Raw genomic sequence first — 21,329 nt, 5'->3', positions numbered from 1 at the left:
CCGCGCTCGGCCCCCCCCCCCCCCCCCCGGCGGCGGGACAGCGAGAACAGCTCGAGCTCTCGGCGGCTTTGCCGCCGAGGGCTCGAGCTGTCCACGGGAATCATGTAATAATTAATAACCAGGGACGTGTAGCAGCTGCTGCAGTGATGCATCTCCTGCAATGCAGTTGTACCTTGCAGTGGAGCAGCTGATGCAGTGATGCATCTCCTGCAATGCAGTTGTACCTTGCAGTGGAGCAGCTGATGCAGTGATGCATCTCCTGCAATGCAGTTGTACCTTACAGGGGAGCAGCTGATGCAGTGATGCAGCTTCTGCAGTGGAGCATCTCCTGCAGTGATGCAGCTTCTGCAGTGGAGCATCTCCTAGCAGTGGTGCATCTCCTGCAATGCAGTTGTACCTTGCAGGGGAGCAGCTGCTGCAGTGATGCATCTTCTGCAGTGGAGCATCTCCTGCAGTGAAGCATCTCCTGCAGTGAAGCAGCTGCTGCAGTGGAGCGTCTCCTGCAGCTGCAGGGAAAGTTCAAGCCTCCACCATCTCCTCAGGCAGCGTGTCCCAGATTGCAACCACCCTCTGGGTGAGTTTAATCTCATCCATGTCCGTTTTATTGTTCTGTTAGTATAGTCTGGTCTGCAGTTCCTTGTTCCATCATCTTATTCTAATTGCTGACTCCAAATACTACGTTTCCTCATCAGTTTTTGCCCCATCAGAGATATTCTCCCCTTTGTTCCACCAATCCACCACAACCCCTCTCTACAAGTGAGTTTTTGTTGCTGTTTCCTACTCTGGTGAAGGGTCTCTGATCTGAAACTGAACGGTTTCTTTCTCCACAAATGCTGTCGAACCTGCTGAATGTTTTTTGAATTTTCTTCCATTTTAATTTCAGATTTACAGCATCTGCGGTTCTTTGCTTTACACGTTGATTTTGATGTTGTGACCGGCCAACAACGAATCAAAGGAGATCAGATACTTGGTGTCGTAATCTACTGGGATTCAAGTAACTAGTAAGTGTTTCAATAGGAAGGTTCTGCCTACTCGGGATGGGACTCCATTTTAGTTTAATTGAGAGATACAGCACGGAAACAGGCCCTTCAGCCCACCGAGTCCACGCCGACCCGTGATCCCCGCACAGTAACACTATCCCACACACACTAGGGACAATTTACACTGAAACCAAGTAGATCGTGGGCCGAGGTGCTTTTTAGTTTCATTTTACATAGAACATAGGTGCAGGAGGAGGCCCTTCGGCCCTTCGAGCCAGTACTGCCATTCATTGTGATCATGGCTGATCGTCCCCTATCAATAACCCGTGCCTGCCTTCTCCCCATATCCCTTGACTCCACTAGCCCCTAGAGCTCTATCTAACTCTAACTTAAATCCATCCAGTGATTTGGCCTCCACTGCCCTCTGTGGCAGGGAATTCCACAAATTCACAACTCTCTGGGTGAAAAGGTTTTTTCTCACCTCAGTCTTAAATGACCTCCCCTTTATTCTAAGACTGTGGCCCCTGGTTCTAGACTCGCCCAACATTGGGAACATTCTTCCTGCATCAAGTTTGTCCAGTCATTGTATAATTTTATATGTTTCTATAAGATCACCCCTCATCCTTATAAACTTCAGTGAATACAAGCCTAGTCTTTTCAATCTTTCCTCGTATGACAGTCCCGCCATCCCAGGGATCAATCCCGTGAACCTACGCTGCACTGCCTCAATCACAAGGATATCTTGTACAAAACTGTACATAATACTCCAGGTGTGGTCTCACCAGAGCCCTATACAACTGCAGAAGAACCTCTTTACTCCTATACTGAAATCCTCTTGTTATGAAGGCCAACATTCCATTAGCTTTCTTCACTTCCTGCTGTACCTGCACGCCAACTTTTAGTGACCGGTGTACAAGGACGCCCAGGTCTTGCTGCACCTCCCCCTTACCTAACCTAACCCCATTGAGATAAAAATCTGCCCCTTGTTTTTGCCGCAAAAGTGGATAACCTCACATTTATCTATAGAAACATAGGAAATAGGTGCAGGAGTAGGCCATTCGGCCCTTCGAGCCTGCACCGCCATTCAATATGATCATGGAAACTAAGTATCCTGTACCTGCCTTCTCCATACCCCCTGATAACTTTAGCCACAAGGGCCACATCTAACTCCCTCTTAAATATAGCCAATGAACTGGCCTCAACTACTTTCTGTGGTAGGGAATTCCACAGATTCACCAGTCTGTGTGAATTTTTTTTTTCTCATCGCAGTCCTAAAAGACTTCCCCCTATCCTTAACTGTGACCCCTTGTTCTGCACTTCCCCAACACCGGGAACAATCTTCCTGCATCTAGCCTGTCCAACCCCTTAAACATTTTCTATAAAATCCCCCCTCAAACTTCTAAATTCTAGCGAGTACAAGCCGAGTCTATCCAGTCTTTCATCATATGAAAGTCCTGCCATCTCAGGAAGCAGTCTGGTGAACCTACTCTGTACTCCCTCTATGGCAAGAATGTCTTTCCTCAGATTAGGAGACCAAAACTGTACACAATACACCAGATGTGGTCTCACCAAGGCCCTGTACAACTGCAGTAGAACCTCCCTGCTCCTATACTCATCCTTTTGCTATGAATGCTAACATACCATTCGCTTTCTTCAATGCCTGTTGAACCTGCACTCCTACTTTCAATGACTGGTGTACCATGACACCCAGGACTCGTTGCATCTCCCCTTTTCCTAATCGGCCACCATTCAGATAATAGTCTACTTTCCTGTTTTTGCCACCAAAGTGGATAACCTCACATTTATCCACATTATACTGCATCTGCCATGCAGTTGCCCTCTCACCCAACCTATCCAAGTCACCTTGCAGCCTCCTAGCATCCTCCTCACAGCTAACACTGCCCCCCAGGTTCATGTCATCCGCAAACTTGGAGATATTGCAGTCAATTCCTTCGTCCAAATCATTAATATATTATTGTAAATAGCTGGGGTCCCAGCACTGAGCCTTGCGGTACGCCACTAGTCACTGCCTGCCATTCTGAAAAGGACCCGTTTACTCCTACTCTTTGCTTCCGGTCTGCCAACCAATTTTCGACCCTACCCCCAATACTATGCTCTAATTTTAGTCACCAGTCTCCCGTGTGGGACCTTATCAATGGCTTTCTGAAAGTTTAGATACACTACATCCACTGGCACCCCTTCATACATTTTACTTGTCACATCCTCAAAAAATTCCAGAAGATTAGTCGAGTATAATTTCCCTTTCATAAATCCATATTGACTTGGACTAACCCTTTTACTGCTATCCAAATGCCCCATTATTACCTCTTTAATAATTGACTCCAGCATCTTTCCCACCACCAAAGTCAGGCTAACTGGCCTGTAATTCCCCGTTTTCTCTCTCGCTCCTTTCTTGAAAAGTGGGATAACATTAGCTATCCTCCAATCCACAGGGACTGATCCTGAATCTATTGAACATTGGAAAATAATCACCAATGCGTCCACTATTTCTAGAGCCACCTCCCTGAGGACCCTGGGATACAGACCATCAGGTCCAGGGGATTTATCCTTCAGTCCCATTAGCCGACCCAATACTATTTCTCGCCTAATGAAAATTTCTTTCAGTTCCTCTACCCCCTTAGATCCTCTGTCCTCCAGTACATTTTGTGACCCAAATTACGTATCTACCTGTATTTATTACATATTCTGTAAAAAAATTATATAAATCATTCCTGCAACTCGTCAAGAACAAAACCTGCACATATTTTTAAAATACCAGAGAAACCTTAAAAGGAGGCCTAAAGATTCTGAATCCTTGGGGAAAAAAGTGACACATCAGCTCTGCTTTGGAGAAGCACAGACTGAATCTCAATAGTTTGGATATATCTAATGTAATTGAGTTTAAAATAAGCAACATATCATAAAAATAAAAAATAGGAAAAGTAAATTTGCACTTAATGAATAACACAAGTATTCCACCACTCCAAAGTTAAGAATACAATTGCCCTTGCAACAGATTTCATAGGCTAATGGCCAAATTTACACTATATAATATTTCAAACAGATTTAAATTGCGTTGTGGATTTCTTGTCAGAGGTGTCCAATCCTCATCTGACTCGCTAGATTCATAAACTTGGGCTTGACGCCTTCTGCTCCAATTTGCCATGAATTCTGGCTTTGGTACGTCTAATCCTGTGAAAAATAAAACATCCTCATCATCTGTTATGGCCACAACTTCAGGTATTTATCTTCATTGAGTTACCAGTGCAAAATATCTGTGGAAACATCACTTTGTAATGTTATAGTTATTACTATTTCCACCAGAGTATTCATGCTTATTCAATTGATCATGTCTACTTGAAGAAGACAGCAAACAACCTTAAAATTATTTTTCAGAGTTAAAGAATAATCAACCAGCATGAAGAATATGATGGATGAGTATGTGTCTATTTCCAGGTCAGAAATCACAATGACCAATCTTTCAGTTTCACACATCTGTGTGGGAAGTGAAATAGATCAGAATCCTTCTTTCTATTCGTCCAGGTTTAAAGTAATGGCTCATTCTTGCTGCCTGTACTGACAGCGACACTTTGTGCCATGGTTGGGTAAATGGATTGAATAATGAACAACCAGGACAATCCACCTCTTCATCAATGGGAACTTTGTCCAATCTCTGATTTCAGGACTGTGACTAGTTGCAACGTTAAAAACCATAACTGGGCCCCAATGTCTATGGGTTTGTGTTATCCATGGTCACCATCTTCTGAATGACATCAGGCTTTGGTATCGGGGGGGGGGGGTTAAAGCGCGTTAGCAGGTTTGCAAGCAGCGGCCCTTATCAGGGCGCGTGGGGTGCGGGAGGAGGAGGAGATGAGTCGCTGTCGCTCGCAGTTCAGCGCCCGTCATTCGCTGCGACCCTTCCTCACCCCGCACCGAGTATCTTTCCCACGCAATACAGCCGTCTCCGCCGACACAAAACGTTGCGTTCCTTTTCTCCAGAGATGCTGCCTGACCCGCGGAGTTTTTTGTGTCTATCTTCGGTACAAACCAGTATATAGTTGCCAAGCCGGACAAAACGGCTCGGTGTTAGGTTGCCCGGCTGTGCTTTGAGTGGTCTGGGGCACCCGGGCAACCGTGAATTTCAAGCCCTGCTGAATGACATCAAGCTTTGGTATTGATTGTAAATTTAGTCCAATTTGAGATCACTGATGGGAATTTTTGAATATTGGTGAGGAACCTCAGCAGGAGGAAATCATATAAGTACTGTATATGAATGCGCGAAGTATAAGGAATAAAGTTCACGAGCTTGAAGCTCAGTTAGAAACTGGCAAGTATGATGTTGTGCGAATTACTGAGACATGGCTGCAAGAGGGCCAGGGCTGGGAACTGAATATTCAAGGGTATATGTCCTATCGAAAAGGCGGGCAGAGGGGGTGGGGTTACCCTATTGATGAGGAATGAAATTCAGTCCTTTGCAAGGGGTGACATTGAAACAGGAGATGTGGAGTCGGTATGGATAGAACTAAGGAATTGTAAGAGTAAAAATACCCTAATGGGATGAATCTACAGGCCCCCAAACAGTAGCCTGGACATAGGACGAAAGTTGAATCAGGAGTTAAAATTGGCATGTAGCAAAAGTAATGCTGTGGTTGTTATGGGAGATTTCAACATGCAGGTAGACTGGGAAAATCAGGTTGGTACTGGACCCCAAGAAAGGGACTTCGTAGAGTGCCTTTGTGATGGATTCTTTGAACAGCTTGTATTGGAGCCTACCAGGGAGAAGGCAATTCTGGATTTAGTGTTATGTAATGAACTGGATTTGATAAAGGACCTCGAGGTTAATGAGCCATTAGGAGGCAGTGACCATAACATGGTCAGGTTTAATCTATAATTGGAGAGGGAGAAGAGTAGATTGGAGGTGTCAGTGTTGCAGTTGGATCAAGGGGTCATGAGGGAGGAGTTGGCCAAAGTTGACTGGAAAGATACACTAGCAGGGATGACAGGGGAAAACAAAAATGGCAGGTGTTTCTAGGAATAATACAGAAGGTGCAGGATCAGTTCATTCCTCGGAGGAAGAAAGATTCCAAGGGGAGAAAGGGATGACCATGGCTGACAAGGAACGTCAGGGCAGTATAAAAATTAAAGCGAAGAAGTACAACGTAGCAAAGGTGAACGGGAAGCAAGAGGATTGGGTAATATTTAAAGAACAACAGAAGATAACCAAAAAGTCAATACGGGGAGAAAAGATGAGGTACGAAGGTAAACTAGCCAAGAATATAAAGCAGGATAGTAAAAGCTTCGTTAGGTATGTGAAGAGGAAAAAATTAGGTAAGACCAAAGTTGGACCCTTGAAGACCGAAAAAGGTGAATTTAATATGGGGAACAAGAAAATGGCAGATGAGTTGAACAGCTTCTTTGGATCTGTCTTCACTAAGGAGGACACAAACAAACTTCCTGATATAGTAGTGGCCAGAGGATCGGGGGTGATGGAGGAACTGAAGGAAATCTACATTAGGCAGAAAATGGTGTTGGATAGACTGATGGGACTGAAGGCTGATAAATCCCCAGGGCCTGATGGTTTTAAGAAAAGGCGGCAGAGAGAAAACGGGGAATTATAGACCAGTCAGCCTGACATCGGTGGTGGGGAAGATGCTGGAGTCAATTATAAAAGATGAGGTAGCCGCACATTTGGATAGCAGTAACAGGATCGGTCCGAGTCAGCATGGATTTACGAAGGGGAAATCATGCTTGACTAATCTTCTGGAATATTTTGAAGATGTAACTAGGAAAATGGACAAGGGAGAGCCAGTGGACGTAGTGTACCTGGACTTTCAGAAAGCATTTGATAAGGTCCCACATAGGAGATTAGTGGGCAAAATTAGGGTACATGGTATTGGGGGTAGAGTGCCGACATGGATAGAGAAGTGGTTGGCAGACAGGAAACAAAGGGTAGGGATTAACAGGTCCCTTTCAGAAAGGCAGGCAGTGACAAGTGGGGTACTGCAAGGCTCGGTGCTGGGACCACAGCTATTTACAATATACATCAATGATTTGGATGAAGGGATTCAAAGTAACACGAGCAAATTTGCAGATGACACAAAGCTGGGTGGCAGTGTGGACTGTGAGGAGGATGCTATGAGAATGCAGGGTGACTTGGACAGGTTGGGGGAGTGGGCAGTTGCACGGCAGATGAAGTTTAATGCAGATAAATGTGAGGTTATCCACTTTGGAGCAAAAACAGGAAGGCAGATTACTATCTAAATGGTGTCAATTCATGAAAATGGTGTCATGAAATTCACGACAACGGGATCTGGGGCCCTTGTTCATCAGTCTATGAAAGTAAGTGTGCAGGTACAGCAGGCAGTGAAGAAAGCGAATGGCATGTTGGCCTTTATAACAAGAGGAATTGAATATAGGGGCAAAGAGGTCCTTCTGCAGTTGTACAGAGCCCTAGTGAGACCACACCTGGAGTATTGTGCGCAGTTTTGGTCCCCTAATTTGAGGAAGGACATTCTTGCTATTGAGGGAGTGCAGCGTAGGCTTACAAGGTTAATTCCCGGGATAGCGGGACTCGTATGCTGAGAGAATGGAGCGGCTGGGCTTCTACGCTTTGGAGTTTAGAAGGATGAGAGGGTTTCTCATTGAAACATAAGATTGTTAAGGGCTTGGACACGCTAGAGGCAGGAAACATGTTCCCGATGTTGGGGGAGATCAGGGCTCGAAATTCACGGTTGCCCGGGTGCCCCAGACCACTCAAAGCACCGTCGGGCAACCTAAACACCGAGCCATTTTGTCCGGCTTGGCAACTATATACTGGTTTGTACCGAAGATAGACACAAAAAACTCCGCGGGTCAGGCAGCATCTCTGGAGAAAAGGAACGCAACGTTTTGTGTCGGCGGAGACGGCTGTATTGCGTGGGAAAGATACTAGGTGCGGGGTGAGGAAGGGTCGCAGCGAATGACGGGCGCTGAACTGCGAGCGACGGCGGCTCATCTACTCCTCCTCCCGCACCCTGCGCGCCCTGATAAGGGTCGCTGCTTGCAAACCTGCTAACGCGCTTTAACCCCACCACCCCCGCACGCCGAGGCCGGGAGGAGGGAGGCGGTGGCGAGAAAATCCCAACGGCCAAGGCAGCGGGGCGATGTTGTCCGAGGAGCGCTGGCCTTCCTTCCTCCCCACCTCGCCCTCCTTCTCTCTCTCTCTCTTGTACCCCCCCCCCCCTTATCATGGGACCTCTCCTCTCCATCCCGCACTGATCCCCATTCCCGCCTCTATTCAGTCCTCACTGACATCCCCTGTGCTCCCCTCCCCATCTCCCCCCCCCCCAATCTATTCATCCTGCGCTATCACCCTATCCACCTCGCATTAATTCTCCTGCTACACCCCCCCCCCCCATCCATCCTACACTGGTTCCCCAATTCACCCTGTACTTACCCCTTTCCCATCCAACCTGCACTTCTCCATCCATCCTGTACTGATCCCCCATCCATCCTGTACTAATCCATGCATTCATCCCGTACTGACCTACCCTCCATTGACCCGGCACCTTCCCCTCATTCATCCTGTAGTGATCCCTCATTCATCCTGCACAGACCCTCCGATCCACACTGTATTGACCCCCCGCCCCGATTCATCCTGCGCTGATCTCTCCCCCTCCCTCCCATCCATCCTGTACTGATCCTCCCATTCAAGAAGAATGGGGGGAACAGTCTGAAGAAGGGTCTCGACCCGAAACGTTGCCTATTTCCTTCACTCCATAGATGCTGCCTCACCCGCTGAGTTTCTCCAGCACTTTTGTCTACCCCCCATCCATCCCGTACTGAATCCCCCGGTTCAACACCACTGACATCCCCCGGTTCAACACCACAGACATCCCCCATGCTCTCCCCTCACAATTTTACCTACTCCAACCAACACGTACTAATTCACCTTCCTCAATCCATCCATTCTGCACCGACTGCCTTCTAATCCCCCCCCTCCCCGCCATCTATCCACCCCGCACTGATTTACACCCCCCCCCTCCCTGACCCTATTGTCCTGGAAATCTCTTCTGAGCGAACATTGACTATGTTTGATAACGGAATGCAATCAAATGTGTTTTCCCAATGTTATTATTTGTTTTAATCCATAAAGATGGATTCATTATATTGTGAACACGTGAAACATTAAAACCGCAGTGTTCGATTGTCACTGCTACCGTTGACACGTTATTACAGAATTCATTTTAACAGCAAATCAATGCTCTTAATATGGAGTATCAGTACTGTTATTTAATGAGCAACATTAACAACTATATGACACAGGTTGATCATACGCTGAATAATCCAACCACATTTTTGTTTGGAAGTGGAAAGAACTAATAGAAATTGCATTCATTGCAACATGTAAAAAGAGTTGAGATACTGTCTTATAATTTTGCTGTATGTCATTGTGGGATATATCATGTCTTGATTGGTGAATGTTTAGTTTGTGACTTTATTTGAAGCAGAAATAATATGTGAATGCTTCATTGAGTATAATTCCGACTGGTAACTACGCACTTCGTCCGAGCACATTATCGCACGCGTCATGCAAGCCATCGTAAATAACCACCTAAACTTTAATTTAGCAACCTAAAAAGTGGCCAAGTTTGCCCAGCTGGCAACAGGGAAAAAAAGTTAAGCGAGAACCCTGGGAGTTCAGAACCAGGGGCCACAGTTTAAGAATAAGGAGAAAGCCATTTAGAACGGAGATGAGGAAACACTTTTTTCTCACAGAGAGTTGTGAGTCTGTGGAATTCTCTGCCTGTGCCTGTGGAATTCTCTGCCTGCCTCGGCGGTGGAGGCAGGTTCTCTAGATGCTTTCAAGAGAGAGCCAGATAGGGCTTTTAAAAATAGCCAGGGGATATGGGGAGAAGGCAGGAACGGGGTACTGATTGGGGATGATCAGCCATGATCACATTGAATGGCGGTGCAGGTTCGAAGGGCCAAATCAACCTCCATCCTTGCCTCTTCCCCCTCTCTGATCATAAGCTTATACGGTTCACCATCCCTTCTCCGACACCTCGCCCCCGCTTCCTCCGAGAAATCACCTTCAGTAATCTGAAATCCATTGATCCCCACCATCTCTCTGACCTGCTCTCCACCACATTCCCCCTGGACTCAACCCACATCTCACCTGATGATCTCACAAACCATCTCAACTCCACCTTGTCTACCTCCCTTACCACTATGGCCCCCCTCAAAACAAGAACCGTAACTGTCAACACATCTTCACCCTGGTACACACCTGCACTTCGTAAATTGAAACAGACTGGTCGCCGACTTGAACGACTCACAAAGAAATCATCTCTCACAGTCCACCTTGAAGCTTACAAACTCCACCTCACTGACTACAAAGATGCCCTCATTGCTGCAAAATCTGCCTACCTCTCCTCCATATTCACCGATCCCTGCCTAAACCACAGAACCCTCTTCTCCACAGTGGGCAACCTCCTCAAGCCTCGAGCCAACACTCTCCCTACCTCTACTCTGGATCTCTGCAACTCATTCCTCCACTTTTTCGCTGATAAAATCAGCACTATCTATCAATCTTTATCTCCTGTACCCGACTCCCCAGCATCTACTCCACCACCTACCAAGGCCCCTCCTTTCAACATCTCCACTGACCTCCTTACCCCTCCTCCACACTGCTTCCTCTCCCAGTTTGACCTGGTCACCCCTATTGAAATCTCCAAAATCATCAGCTCTTCCAAACCCACTGCCTGCTCCCTCGACCCTCTCCCCACTCTCCTGCTGAAGTCCTGCCTCCCCGTTCTCTGCCCCTACCTCACTAATCTCTTCAACTCCTCATTGTCCCAAGGAATTGTCCCCTCCGCTTTCAAACCTGCTGCTGTCACACTAATCTTAAAGAAACCTGGTCTTGATCCCTCCTCTCTCATTAACTACCGCCCAATCTCAAACCTCCCCTTCCTTTCAAAAACCCTGGAGCGTATCGTTGCGTCGCAACTTCATTCCCACCTCCTTGCGTATAACCTACTTGAACCCCTTCAATCTGGCTTTCGCCCCCTCCATAGCACAGAAACTGCTCTCCTCAAAGTCCTCACCAACCTCCTCACCTCTGCTGACACTGGTTCCCTCAACATCCTCATCCTCCTCGACCTGAGTGCAGCCTTCGATACAGTGAACCATAACATCCTGCTCACCAGACTCAAAGACCTCGGCATTGAAGGCTCTGCACTCAGCTGGCTCCATTCCTACCTTTCCAACAGATTCCACTTCATCTCTCTCCACAACCACACGTCTGCTACAGCCACTGTCACTCAAGGCGTTCCCCAAGGCTCCGTACTCGGCCCCCTCCTCTTCATCATCTACATCCTCCCCCTTGGTCAGATACTCCGCCACTTCAACCTGGATTTCCACTGTTACGCCGATGACACCCAGATCTACCTCGGCACCAAATCCCCCCACAACCCCCCCCTCCCATATCAACTCTGTCTGTCAGCTATAAAAACCTGGATGCAACATAACTTCCTCAAACTCAACAGCGATAAGATAGAATTCCTCCTCATAGGCTCCAAAGCCACACAAATACAACACATAATCCTCCGCCATTTCCGCCACCTCCAACGTGACCCCACCACTCGCCACATCTTCCCATCTCCCCCCATGTCTGCCTTCCGCAAAGACCGCTCCCTCCGCAACTCCCTCGTTAATTCTTCCCTTCCCTCCCGCACCACCCCCTCCCCGGGCACTTTCCGTTGCAACCGCAAGAAATGCAACACCTGTCCCTTCACCTCCCCCCTTGACTCCATTCAAGGACCCAAGCAGTCGTTCCAGGTGCGACAAAGGTTCACCTGTATCTCCTGCTACCTCATCTACTGCATCCGCTGCTCTAGATGTCAGCTGATTTACATCGGGGAGACTAAGCGTAGGTTGGGCGATCGTTTCGCCGAACACCTCTGCTCAGTCCGCAATAACCTACCTGAACTCCCGGTGGCTCAGCACTTCAACTCCCCCTCCCATTCCCAATCCGACCTCTCTGTCCTGGGTCTCCTCCATTGCCAGAGTGAGCAACAGCGGAAATTGGAGGAACAGCACCTCATATTCCGTCTGGGGACCTTGCGTCCGGATGGCATTAACATTGAATTCTCCCAATTTTGCTGGCCCTTGCTGTCTCCTCCCCTTCCTTAACCCTCTAGCTGTCTCCTCCCACCCTCCCATCCGCCCGCCCTCGGGCTCCTCCTCCTCCTCCCCTTTTCCTTCCTTCTCCCTCCCCCCACCCCCATCAGTCTGAAGAAGGGTTTCGGCCCGAAACGTCGCCTATTTCCTTCGCTCTATAGATGCTGCTGCACCCGCTGAGTTTCCCCAGCAATTTTGTGTACCAGCCATTGACTCACATATACACTTATCAGTAAAAAAATAATAATAAATAGGTATTAAAAATATTTTAAAAGAATATTGCGCATTATCTTGCACCCCGAATTATATTGTGCTTCCCCAGTGTTTGTTAGAATTAAGTTATTTTATCGCACATGGGTAGAAACTATTTTTTAGTCTACCGGTGCGAGCCTTCAGAGACCTGAATCGCCTCCCAGAGCGTAGCAGAGTGGAAAGGTGATTGGCAGGGTGGGATGTGTCCTGCTTGATGTTCGTGGCCCGGCCCAAGCATCGGGCCCTGTATATGTCATCCAGGGAGGGTAGTTGAGCGTTTGTGATGCTCTTTGTGCAGTTTTTATAACTCTCTGCAGCGCCCTCCTCTCAGCCACAGTGCAGCTAGCAAACCACACCAATAATGGAATATTGTTGTAAAGATTGATAATACGATGAGAAAGATAAAGCAAGTACACCATGTTTTTGTGCCTGGGCCAACCTGATCTCCCGGTTGCCAAACACTTTAATTCCCCTCCCCATTCCCACTCTGACCTTTCTGTCCTGGGCCTCTTCCATTGTCAGATTGAGGCAATCACCAAATTGGAGGAACAGCATATCAAGTCAAGTCAAGTTCATTCGTCACATACACATAGGAGATGTACAGTGAAATGAAAAGTGGCAATGCTCGCGGACTTTGTGCAAAAAGACAAACAAACAAACAACCAAACAAACTACAAACAGAATGGAACAGAATCACATTCTTTTACATATTAAAAATTGTGGGCGGGAGAAAAAAGGGGAAAAAACAGCAATTAAAAATAAACCAGTAGAGTGGTACAGTAAAAGTTAGTCCCTGGTGAGATAGGACCACAGTCCTAATGGCCTCTGGGCAGAAACTCCTTCTCAACCTCTCCGTTCTCACAACATGGCAACGGAGGCGTTTGCCTGACCGTAGCAGCTGGAACAGTCCATTGCAGGGGTGGAAGTGGTCTCCCATGATCTTATTTAGCACTGGAGTTGCACCTCCTGATGTATAGTTCCTGCAGGGGGGCGAGTGTAGTTCCCATAGTGCGTTCGGCCGAACGCACTACTCTCTGCAGAGCCTTCTTGTCCTGGGCGGAGCAATTCCCAAACCAGATTGTAATATTTCCGGACAAGATGCTTTCCACAGCCGCTGAGTAGAAGCACTGGAGGATCCTCGGAGACACTGAATTTCCTCAATTGCCTGAGGTGGTAAAGGCGCTGCCTTGCCTTACTCACCAGTGCTGCGGCGTGTGATGTCCATGTCATATCCTCAGAGATGTAGACTCCCAGGTATTTAAAACAGCTCACCCTAGCTACAGTATTCCCATTTATCATCAATGGTGTGTATGTCCTCGGATGATGTGCCCTCCTAAAGCCCACGTTCTGCTCCTTAGTTTTCTTGATGTTCAAGAGGAGGCTGTTGTCCTGACACCAGAGTGCCAGATCAGCCACCTCCTCCCGGTAGGCCTTCTCATCGTTGTCTGAGATCAGGCCCATCACCACAGTGTCATCAGCAAACTTGATTATTGAGTTGGAGCTGAACTTAGCCACACAGTCATGTGTGTACAGGGAGTACAATAGGGGGCTGAGGACGCAACCCTGGGGTGTTCCTGTGCTCAGGGTGAGGGACTTCGATGCATATCATATTTCGCTTGGGCAGCTTACACCCCAGCAGTATGAATATTGATTGCTCTAACTTGAACCCTTACATCCCCTCTCTCTTCGTCCCTCCCCCACCCAAGTCATTGTACTAATCTGAAAGTTGTCTTGTTGAGTCTCATTGTCTATAACTGGTTTTCACCGAGCCCTCAGCTAACAATGGCCACTTTCCTTTATCATCGTTACTTTGTATTTATATCATTCATTTGTTCTATATCTCTCTCCATCACCGTCTATATCTCTCGTCTCCCTTTCCCCTGAATCTCAGTCTGGCGATGAGTCTCGACCCAAAACGTCATCCATTCCTTTTCTCCAGAGATGCTGTCTGTCCCACTGAGTTACTCCAGCTTTTTGTGTCTGTTTTCAGTTTAAACCTCTGCATCTGCAGTTCCTTCCTACATACAACATGTGTTAATTGGGTGTAGGGTGAGATTGTGCTGAAACTGTGTTGTTTAAAACTTGTAGACTGTGGAAGTCAGAGAACCAGTTGTGACTGTGAGACGTGGTGTTGTGTTGGAAGCACACAGATGGCCTGGGATGTTCATTAGATGCATCAAGAAGTTGCTGTGGAGACGGTGCAGGACGTTCCCCCCCGGTTACGGCAGGATTCCCTTCCTGGGAACCGTTCCCAAGCGGAACATGCGTCCGTGAACAGAGTTCCCACACGGCAGAAGATGCCTGCAGCCCCGCAGCAGCCGGTAAATCCATCCCACCGTCTCCCAGACACTCGCTCATGTGTACGGGCTGTACTTTACTGTGTCCGTAAGCTGAGGACGATCTACACCTCAAACAAGTTCACTCGGGGCTGGACAACGATTAAAGATAAACGCGGAACAAAGAAATAATGACAGAAAATGCTCTAAATACTCAGCCGGTCGGGCAGCATCTTGTGGAGAAAGAAACAGTTCATGTTTCACGCTCCTGTAGAAACAGGCCCTTCGGCCCAACTTGTCCATGCTGACCAAGATGCCTCCTCTAAGCTGATCCTATTTGTCCACGTTTGGCCCAAAGCCCTCTGACCTTTCTTCCCCATGTTGAAACACCTTCTGAAAAATGTCTTCTCAGATCAATGACCGTTCATCAGAACTGATGCAGTCACATAATGTGGCCAGTTCTGATACAAAATGGAAAGGCTGGTTATCTGAAATTGCCCAGATTAATGATAACTTCAAGGGCTGCACCACACTGAAACGTGGTGCTGTTCCGCAAGATTTTGTCGGCTTCGTTGGAACAATTGGAACGGCTTCATTTGGGGCGGCACGGTGGTGCAGCGGTAGAGTTGTGGCCTTATAGCACCAGAGACCCAGGTTCGATCCTAACTATGGGTGCTGTCTGTATGGAGTTTGTACGTTCTCCCCGTGACCTGAGTGTGTTTACACCGAGATCTTCAGTTTCCTCTCACACTCCAAAGACGTACAGGTTTATAGGTTAATTGTCTTGGTATAATTGTAGTTTGTCCCTAGTGTGTGTAGGATAATGTTAATATGTGGGGATCGCTGGTCAGTGCAGACTTGATGAGCTCTCTAAACTAAACTAAACAATGTAGTTGGACTAATAATAAAACATGCATTAGCCTGGAAAATCTGCCATCCAGCACCAAATTCCCAAGTGTCCCAGATTTGTGAGTTATAATGAACTCTGAGAATCCGTGTGGGTCCGCTGGTGTAGGTGGAGGTCACCTCAGTATGTGAAGCTCTTCCCACAGTGTGAACATTTACACGGCCTCTCTCCGGTGTGGGTCCGCTGGTGTAGGTGGAGGGTCCGTGCCCATGTGAAACACTTCCCACAGTGTGAACATTTACTCGGCCTCTCTCCGGTGTGGGTCCGCTGGTGTAGGTGGAGGGTCCCTGCCCGTGTGAAACACTTCCCACAGTGTGAACATTTACTCGGCCTCTCTCCGGTGTGGGTCCGCTGCTCTAGGTGGAGGGTCCGTGCCCATGTGAAACACTTCCCACATTCTGCACATTCATGCCGTCTCTCCTTTGTCCGTGCTTGAAGATCACCTGATTTCCCAATTCCACTCCTTCCGTCAGATGGTGTGAACGGACTCTGCCCACGTTTACATTGTAAATCTGGTTTCACACTGGAGGCAGAAGGTTGTCCAGCTGACGTTGGTCTGGAAGCTTCAGGATGCCTTCTTAAGTGTTGTATAAGGAACTCCATGTGGTAAATGCAACAGTGCAGTGAGGGCAGGGATGACCGTCTCCTTGGGTCACTCCTGACTTGTGGCAACAATAAAAGTGGTTGATTTATCAATCGCCGTGTTGATGAACTCAGTGCGATAACCAGACTGCATCACAACAGCCCCGATCCCAGCGATCCCGTACAGTCAGAATATCCCAGTGGGGACAGTTTATCCCAGTGGGAAGATGCAGTCTAGAGAGGGTTGGACATGCGGCAATGATACCCATCCCTGGTCCCCAATTCACACAGGGGGTGGGAAACCAGGGACCCATCCCTTATACCCCAGACTTCTCCACACAAAGTATCATCATAAAGGGGGAAATACAGCAAGGGCCAATATTAATACAGTTTGAAAATGTAAATCATTATTCAAAATAATTCAATAGGAAAGAATTAAATGTAAAAACACTGCAAATGGGTGACATTTCTCTGATAAAGCTCTGCCTGCAGTGTGAACATTTGTACGGCCTCTCTCCAGTGTGGATCCACTGGTGTTAGTGGAGGGTCCCTGCCCGTGTGAAGCTCTTCCCACATTCTGCACATTCATGCAGTCTGTGAAACTCTTCCTACAGCCGCTATCCCGTGTGGGTCTTCTTATTGAGTTCACACACAAGATTAGAAGTTGTTCAACCAGAGCTGAACACACGTCTCAGCATCTGCATACAATGGTGTCTGTCATGTACTTCTTGTGTGTGGTGGTGGAAATATTGGTGAAACCAGGGCCGCGATGTGAATGCTCTTTCCTTGACCCCGTGGGTCCTCTGGTGTCGATGGAGGGAGCTGGACCCTGAAACTCTTCTTCCAGACTGTGCTTTTGTACGGCCTCTCTCCGGTGTGGATCCGCTGGTGTAGGTGGAGGGTCCCTGCCCGTGTGAAACACTTCCCACATTCTGTACATTCATGCCGTCTCTCCTTTGTCCGTGCTTGAACATCACCTGATTTCCCAATTCCACTCCTTCCGTCAGATGGTGTGAACGGACTCTGCCCACGTTTACATTGTGAATCTGGGTTCACACCGGAGGCAGAAGGTTGTCCAGCTGACGTTGGTCTGGAAGCTTCAGGATGCCTTCTTAAGTGTTGTACAAGGAACTCCGTGTGGTAAATGCAACAGTGCAGTGAGGGCAGGGATGACAGTCAATGTTTCCCCGGTGCTGGAAGGCAACAAGGTTCTGTTTCTCCTCCTTTCTGGCCCAGTTGACAAACCTGGAACACAGCAGCAAAGGTGAAGTGGACAACAGTGCTTAACACTCATCACCTGAAGACAGAATGTGAAGTATATCAGTAAAGTCAGTTGAAAGGCAGGAGATGTTCCCAGCCACGGTCAAAATCCAATCTTATATATGCTGTCCCGAGAAGGAGACACAGAAGATGCTGTTGTGTTAATTACAGGGAGGTAAAGGCAGAGCAGAAGCCAATAAAAGTTATGTTATCAAAGAACAGGAATGTCCAATATCCTCAGACATATTCTCAAAGTAAACCAGTGGAGTGAAATGTTCGGACCTGACCCATATGGTCTCAGAAAGCACAAACCTACTTAGATTTCATGTGGGAAGAAAACTCATGTCAGCGTGCATCACGAGAAAAGGGCAGAGAGGAAAAAAGGTGAAGAATATTTTCTCCAAACCAATGGCAAGCATGGCTTCATAGTTCCGCTTCACGTTCTTATAACTGAGATTTTCCCAGTCACATCTCTTCCCACTCTTCTTCAGGAAAAATAGCCAGCAATGTCTTTGAAGCTGTCTGCATCCTGGAACAACAAACATTGTACCTGATACACTTTGGTGGAAAATCAGCGGGCGGCTGAGCTCAGTTGTTGGTGAACGACGGTCTCGGTTCCCCCCCACCCCTCTCTCCTCACTGACCCCCTCGACCCCAGGCTCCAGTACGGGTCACGTTGCAGGCAGAGGAGATGAGATTAATTTGGCATCATGTTCAGCACGGACTTTATGGGCCAAAGGGCCTGTTCATATGCTGCTCTGTTAAAGTTGGTGAGACTTGTTGAGTAGAATAATAATTCAAAGAGTCAAAGGTCTCGTTGAACAAACTTTTACTCGGGTGAAAATAGGACACAGCCAGTAGTGTGCACTCAGATGCACACTCGCAAGCTGCTACAACTCTGACTATACAGAGAAATTACATGTATCTTTATACTGATAAAAACAACATTCATCACATGGTTCGTAGGCATAAGTGAACAAAGGGCTCAGTTACATACAATGAAATCCCTCAAATAACATTAAAGAGATATGGGAGTATAGAGATACATGGCCCAGCTGCATTGGCAAGAAAGCACTATTGTATTGATTGCAACCTCCAGACAGAACACTGATATGGCAAAGAAACGAGATGCTAGGGAACGGCCGTTATCTCTGTTCCCTTTAGTTAGTGAAGGTCATTTTATTACAAGCTCTGTGTTGAGCATTCACAGGCTTTTGCAGCTTCTAAATTGGCCAATATTTTAAACTGTTACCAACATGCTGTGTACAAAATGGAGGTTAATAGCAAATATAACTACATAAGCTAAATAAGATGGAGAATAACCGCACTGACTTTCACATTCCCTCCTTTTGATTGTCTCAATCAATTGATCCAATAATGCAGCAAGAAGCCAGCCATTGGTGAATACATGGTGCCAGGCAGTAAAGCAATACAGCAACCATTATAATTATCAGAATAATAATTCCATAATGCCACACGAGACCCCAAAAGGAGCCCCATCCATTAAACCAACTCCACATCCCCTGGTCATGATCACCAACCAGACTTTCCCCTACATCTTGGATCTCAGCTATCTCCTTCTTGATATGGACTGCCAGATCAGTAATATTGGAGGAATCATCAGGAATATATGTACAGCAGTCTTGCCCAATGATAGCACAGGTGCCTCCCTTCTCGGCCAGAATGAAATCTAAGGCCATACGATTCTGTAGCACCATTATCCTCATAGCAACCGTTTCGGCTGACAGTGCCCCAATCTCAGATTCAGATTCAGTTTCAACTTTATTGTCATTGTGCAGTGTACAGTACAGAGACAACGAAATGCAGTTAGCATCTCCCTAGAAGAGCAACATAATATGAGCAATAAAGAAATCTATTTACGTGTGTACAGTGGGAGGAGCGTCTGGCGGGGGGGGGGGTGACTGGCAATCACCAAGGTGCAGAGTTAAGTTGTGTAACAGCCGCAGGGACGAAGCTGTTCCTGGACCTGCTGGTCCGGCAACGCAGAGACCTGTAGCGCCTCCCGAATGGGAGGAGGGTAAACAGTCTGTGGTTGGGGTGAGAGCAGTCCTTGGCGATGCTGAGCGCCCTTCGCAGACAACGCTTGCTTTGGACAGACTCAATGGAGGGGAGTGAGGAACCGATGATGCGTTGGGCAATTTTCGCCACACTGCAGTGCTGTCCGGTCGGAGACAGAGCAGTTGCCAGACCATACTGTGATACAGTTGGTAAGGATGCTCTCGATACTGCTCTCGACACTGGTGAGCCTTCTTGACCAGTGTTGAGGTATTGTGGGTCCAAGAGAGGTCATCGGAGATGTTGAACCCCAGGAACCTGAAGCTGGAAACGCGTTCCACCTCCGTCCCGTTAATGTGGATGGGGGTGTGCGTGCTGCCCCAAGACTTCCTGAAGTCTACAATGAGCTCCTTGGACTTCTTGGAGTTAAGGGCCAGGTTGTTGTCAGCTCACCATGCTGCTAGGAGCTGGACCTCCTCCCTATAGGCTGACTCGTCGTTGTTGCTGATGAGGCCAATCACTGTTCTATCATCTGCATACTTGATGATGGAGTTAGTACCATGTACAGGTGTGCAGTCGTAGGTGAAGAGGGAGTGGAGGAGGGGGCTCAGCACACAGCCCTGTGGAACGCCGGTGTTCAGGGTGAGGGTTGAAGAGGTGTGTTTGTCTAACCTAACAGACTGGTTAGAAAGTCCAGTATCCAGTTGCAGAGGGAGGGGTCGATGCCCAGGTCACCGAGTTTGGTGAACAGTTCAGAGGGTATGATGGTGTTGAATGCTGAGCTGTAATCGTTGAACAGCATTCTTACGTAAGTGTCTCTGTTGTCGAGGTGGGAGAGGGCGGAGTGAAGTGCCGTTGAGATGGTATCCTCCGTACTCCTATTCTTGCGGTAGGCAAACTGATAGGGATCCTGTGTGGGGGGTAGGCAGCCTTTGAGGTGTGCCAGGACCAGCCTCTCGAAGCACTTGGTGATGATGGGAGTAAGTGCAACTGGGCGGAAGTCGTTGAGGCTTCCCACAGTGGAGTGTTTTGGCACCGGCACGATGGAGGTGGTTTTATGGCACGTGGGGACAACTGCTTGGGCAAGTGACAGGTTGAAGATGTCAGTCCAGACGTCTGTCAGCTGCGCAGCACAGGCCCTGAGGACGCGCCCGGGGATGCCGTCAGGGCCAGCAGCCTTACGTGCATTAGTCCTACTCAGTGCCACGTACACGTCGTAGGGGGTGAGTGTGAGGGGTTGGTGATCAGCAGGGAGCACAGCCTTGATGGCTGTCTCTAGATTGTCCCTGTCGAAGCGGCCATAGAAGTGGTTACGCTCCTCAAGGAAGGAGGCGTTGCTGGATGTGGGGGTGGTGTTGGTGGGTCTATAGTCCGTGATGGCCTGGATGCCTTACCACATGCGGTGGGGGTCGGAGTTGTTGTTGAAGTGCTCCTCAATCCTGAGCTAATAGCAGTGCTTGGCCTTCTTGATGCACCTCTTCAGGTTAGCCCTGGATGAACTGTAGGCTCGAGCATCGCCTGACCTGAAAGCGGTGTCCCGTGCTTTCAGCAGTAGCCTGACCTCGCTGTTCATCCATGGCTTCTGATTCGGGAATATGGTCAACCGTTTGAGGGAGGTGACACTATTGATGGTGGAGTTTATAAAGTCCAGAACAGAGGATGTGTAGGAATCAATGTCTGTGTGGGAATCAAGGGTGGCCTGGGCTGCAAACGCCTTCCAGTCAGTGTTTCCAAAACACTGCTGAAGTGTGGAGTCCGCTTCCTCTGACCAGACTTTAACAGTCCTCACAGTGGGTTTAACCCGTCTGATGAGTGGGGAGTACTTAGGGATCAGGAACAATGAGAGATGATCAGACGGGCCAAGGTGGGGGAGGGGGACGGCTTTGTAAGCTTCAG

The 21,329-nt window shown here is 48.0% G+C and overlaps 1 long non-coding RNA gene across 1 annotated transcript; it reads left to right on the top strand.

The window, feature by feature from the left end:
- Window positions 1-457: 457 nt before the first annotated feature.
- LOC116982149 lies at window positions 458-14,779 on the top strand. Its single transcript, XR_004414374.1, has 3 exons — window positions 458-574; window positions 892-1,001; window positions 14,481-14,779. It is a non-coding gene; the product is annotated as an uncharacterized LOC116982149 (long non-coding RNA).
- The last annotated feature ends 6,550 nt before the right edge of the window (window positions 14,780-21,329 follow it).

The sequence above is a fragment of the Amblyraja radiata genome, chromosome 16 (genome assembly GCF_010909765.2).
Source record: "Amblyraja radiata isolate CabotCenter1 chromosome 16, sAmbRad1.1.pri, whole genome shotgun sequence".
In the NCBI taxonomy this organism is placed as follows: domain Eukaryota; kingdom Metazoa; phylum Chordata; class Chondrichthyes; order Rajiformes; family Rajidae; genus Amblyraja; species Amblyraja radiata.
The sequence above is the reverse complement of the archived record's forward strand: the minus strand, read 5'-3'. Positions and strand labels throughout refer to the sequence as shown.